The sequence below is a fragment of the Tenrec ecaudatus genome, chromosome X (assembly GCF_050624435.1).
Source record: "Tenrec ecaudatus isolate mTenEca1 chromosome X, mTenEca1.hap1, whole genome shotgun sequence".
Taxonomy (NCBI): Eukaryota; Metazoa; Chordata; class Mammalia; order Afrosoricida; family Tenrecidae; genus Tenrec; species Tenrec ecaudatus.
The window spans coordinates 5469925-5475070 of record NC_134548.1 but is presented as its reverse complement, the minus strand read 5'-3'; positions in this window follow the sequence as shown (position 1 = coordinate 5475070).

Genomic DNA, 5146 nt, shown 5'->3' with positions numbered 1-5146 from the left:
ATTATGAAGGGTTCATGAGGGAGGGAGGGGTGGGGAGGGAGGGAAAAATGAGGAGCTGATACCAAGGGCTCAAGTAGAAAGCAAATGTTTTGAGAATGATGATGGCATCAAATGTACAAATATTCCGGGCGGACATGGGAGAGGGAGAGTTGGGGGGAAAGGAAGTGGTGTTAACAAACCCAGGGACAAGGGAACAACAAGTGATCCAAATCGGTGGTGATGATGGTGTAGGTGGCCTGGTAGAGCATGATCAAGTGTAATGTAACCGAGAGGAAATATTGAAACCCAAATGAAGGCTGAACATGATAATAGGACAAGAGGAAAGTAAAATGAAATAAAGAAAAGAGCTAGGAGGCAAAGGACATTTATTGAGGTCTAAATAAAGGCATGTACATTTTAAATATATGAGGATATGAAAGTAGGTCTATGTGTATATATGTATAGGTTCAGTATTAAGGGTAGCAGATGGACATTGGGCCTCCACTCAAGTACTCCCTCAATGCAAGAATACTTTGTTCTATTAAACTGGCATTCCATGATGCTCACCTTTCCGACACTATCGTTGAAGACAAAGTGGGTGCATAAGCAAATATGGTGAAGAAAGCTGATGGTGCCCGGCTAGCAAAAGACATAGCGTCTGGTGTCTTAAAGGATTGAAGGTAAACAAGCGGCCATCTAGCTCAGAAGCAACAAAGCCCACATGGAAGCCGCACACCAGGCTGTGTGATCACGAGGTGCTGAAAGGATCAGTTATCAGGCATCAAAGAACAAAAATCATATCATTGAGAGCACACCTCCATGATACGATCGCTGAGGGCAAATGGGTGCATAAGCAAATGCAGTGAAGAAAGCTGATGATGGCCGGCTATCAAAAGATACATCATGTGGGGTCTTAACGGCTTAAAGGTAAACAAGCGGCCATCTAGCTGAGAAGCAACAAAGCCCACATGGAAGAAGCACACCAGCTTGTGCAATCATGAGGTGTCAAAGGGATCAGGGATCAGGTATCAGCAGAACAAAAAATCATATCACAGTCAATAAGGGGGACTGCAGAGTGGAGACTCAAAACCCAGCTGTAGGCAATTGGACATCCCCTTACACAGGGAGGAGACAAGTCAATTAGAGTACAGTGTAGTAACTATGAAATATACAACTTTACTCTAGTTCCTAAATGCTCCCTCCCCCTGCCCTCCACTATCATGATCGCAATTCTACCTTACAAATCTGGCTAGACCAGAGGATGTACATAGGTACAGATAGGAACTGGAAACATAGGGAATCCGATGAATGATCCCTTCAGAACCAGCAGTAAGAGTGGTGATACTGGGAAGGGGAAAGGGTGGGGTGGAAATCAATTACATGAATCTACATATAACCTCCTCCCTGGGAGATGGACAACAGAAAAGTGGGTGGCGGGAGATGTCAGACAGTGTAAGATAAGACAAAATAATAATTTATAAATCATCAAGGTTCATAAGGGAGCGGGTAGCGGGGAGGGAGGGAAAAATGAGGAGCTGATACCAAGGGCTCAAGTAGAAAGAAAATGTTTTGAGAATGATGATGGCCACAAATGTACAAATGTACTTGACACCATGGATGTATGTATGGATTGTGACAAGAGGTGTATGAGCCCCATTAGAATGATTATTTTAAAGTGCTTGACACAATGGATAGATGTACGGATTGTGATGAGTTGTATGAGCCCCCAATAAAATTATTTAAATGAAAACACTTTTAAGGCTTAATAAATGTTCTATTTAAATTAAAAAAAATGGGGCCCTCTAAATGAGGCGTCAGCCAAGTTCACATGAACAAGCACACCAGTCTGTGTGATCCAGGATTGTAAGTAATAAAGCCAAATCCTGATGGGGGACAGTATTAGAGCTTGAATTGTGAACACCCAGTTTGCAGAAAGCCATGGGTGAGGGCGGAAGTCCCTAATCCATTTGCCGTGTCAACATATGGACGGGGTCTCTGACCACATTCCAGGCTGTGACTAGCCGTACTGCTGGACAGCGCACAGTGCCCAGTGGATTGTGGCAGATGCACTTAGTTCAAATGCAGCACCTGATGATAGCAGGAGAGGTTTAAGAAAAATGGGGTGGGGTGGGGGGGTTGTTGTCAATAACTCTAAGTCCAAAAACAGAGAATATGTTTTAACGTTGATTGTGGTGAAGATTGCTCTACTCTCTTTTCTTCTAGTCCTTTAACTTGGAATTTTATCATTTATATAAATAGCAATATGACTATAAGGATTTCTAAGGCTTGTACATTATCTCGAGGTGAAAAGATTCCAGATGAGTCCGCATATAATATGGCCCTACCCAGGACCAAGCAAGGTGCGGTCCAGTTGTTCCTGAAGAAGACTGCCCTTTGCTACATTCAATACTGACTTGGCCCTTTTTTCTTTCCTTTTTACATCATTTTATTGGGGGCTGGTACTTTTATCACAATCCATATATACAACTATAGTGTCAAGCACATTTGTACATGTGTTGCCATCACAGTTCTCAAAACATTTTATTTCTACTTGAGCCCTTGGTATCAGCTACTCATTTTTCCTCCTCCCTCCCCGCTCACCCCCTCACAAACCCTTCATAGTTTATAAATTATTATTTTGTCGTGTCTTACACTGTCCGATGTCTCCCTGAACCCACTTTTCTGTTGTCTGTCACCCAGGGAGGAGGTTATATGTAGATCCTTATAATCGGTTGCCCCTTTACACCCCACCCACCCTCCACCCTCCTGGTATCACCACTCACACCACTGGTCCTGAAGGGTTCATCTGTCCTGGATTCCCTGTGTTTCCAGTTCCTATCTGTACCAGTGTACATCCTCCAGTCCAGTAGAATTTTTAAGGTAGAATTGGGATCACAATATGGGGTGTGGGGTGGGGAAAGCATTAAAGAACTAGAGGAAAGTTGTATGTTTCTTTCTTTTCTTTAATCATTGGAAAGTTGTATGCTTCATCGTTGCTACACCTCACTGACTGGCTTGTCTCCTCACTGAGCTTGTTCATTTTTCTGTAGAAATGCTGACTTACAAAAAACAAGACATAGCAAAACAAAGCAACAAAAAGAAAAGAAAACAACAACAACAAAAGGTCTGTAAATAGTTCAAGGTCTGTTTACTGACTTATGGGGTGTTTTCCGGTCCAGTCTGATGGGGTGCCAAGCCCTGGGCCCCAAAGTCTTATTTTTGGTATTCCCTGGGGACTTCGTTGCCCTGTTCTCCTTGCTGTTCTGTTGCACACCCTTAGTGTTTCACCTCAGTGTGGTGGGGTCAGATTGGGCACAATTCCCGTATCCGGAATTCTGTATCCGGAAGAAGCACACCAGCTTGTGTGACAACGAGGTTGTGTCGAAGGGATCAGGTATGGCATCAAAGAACAAAAAATCACATCATTGTGAATGAGGAAGAGTGTGGAGTGGAGACCCAATGTCCATCTGCAGGCAATTGGACATCCCCTTACAGAAGGGTCTCGGTGTAGCGTAGAAACAATGGAACATGCAACTTTCCTCTAGTTCTCTAATGCTCCCCCCACCCACCCCCACTATCATGATCCCAATTCTACTTTACAAATCCGGCTAAACCAGAGGATGCACACTGGTACAGATAGAAACTGGACACACAGGGAATCCAGAACAGATGAAACTCCTCAAGACCAATAATGAGAGTAGCGCTAACAGGAGGGTCAGGGGAAGGTGGGGGAGATGCGGGAACTGATCACAAGGATCTACACATAACCCCCTCTCTGGAGGACAGATAACAGAAAAGTGGGTGAAGGGAGACATGGGACAGTGTAAGACATGAAAAAACACTAATTTTTAACTTATCAAGGGGAGGGAGGGGAAAGGTGAGGAGCTGATATCAAGGGCTCAAGTAGAAAGAAAATGTTTTGAGAATGCCGATGGCAACAAACATATGAATGTTCTTGACACACGGATACATATATTGATTATGATGAGTTATACCAGCCCCCAATAAAATGATTTAAAAAAAGAAAGACTGCCTTACCTGCTGGAGTTTCCAATGCCAGCCTACACCTGGTTGAAAGTCAGAGCAAGGGGCAGACTACCTATTTCTAGGTGGATTCTTCCCATTTCCTGGCTTTTGAAAGGGCTCCCACAAATCGTCCACAGCTGTGTATCCTTGCAACCCTAGTCAGGTACGACTTCTCTGCTGGCCCGGCCAAAGTCGAGGGCTTCGTGCGGGTAACACACAGAAGCAGCGATTCCCAGGAAACCAGGTGCGTATAGCGTCTCCTGCATTTATGAATCTCTGGTGAAGAGGACTCTAACACAGCCAGCAGCACCAGTAACACCAAGGCTTGGGGAAAATCCGGAGGTGCGTTTTGTAGATCATCACACTTCTCTACCCCGCCCTGAGCAACAGTTTGTGCCTGGGGCTCGCTGGAGACGGACATACTAATGTGTTCTTCAAGGGCGGGCCTTGGCTCCTCCACATAGTGGGATGGGTCTTCTGAAACTGAGTAGAGTGACAGCTCCTTGACATGACAGAGATTTTGCTGGGTGTCCTTTGGAGCTGCATGGGCTTTTAAGGTGAGGCACGTCAGCCTGGTAGGCCTCACAGATCTCTGAATGACCTTGGACATGTTGCTGACCACCGCAGCTCCAGAGGGTCATCCCGACTGCACTGCTTCTTAATATGACTGAAGTACCCAAGTGCATGATATGTGGGTTAAGTGCCAAGAAAAGTCTTTTTGACAGGAACGCTGGACGGACAGTCCTGGAAGCATTTGGCTGCCAACTGAGCAGCTCCTCCGGAGAAAGTTGGGACAGTCGACTTCCAGAGATTAAACCAAAACCACAAAACCAAACCCACTGCCATCGAATCCATTCCAGCTCGTTACCCGTTGGACTGCTAACCACAGGGTCAGCAGTTCAAAACCACTACTGTCTCCATGGGCGAAAGACTATTCTCGTAAAGAGTCCCTCTTTGAAGCCCACAGGGGCAGTTCTACCCTGTCCTATGAGGTTACTGTGTGTCTGAACTGACTTGCCTGGAGTGAGTTTTTGGTTATCCACCCCATGGAAGTTTTCTGAGGTGGTAAGTTTTAACAGGAGCAGTCGCCCTTGTCCCGCGGAGCCACCGACCTTGAGGTGAGCTTCCCAGTGCTGACCAC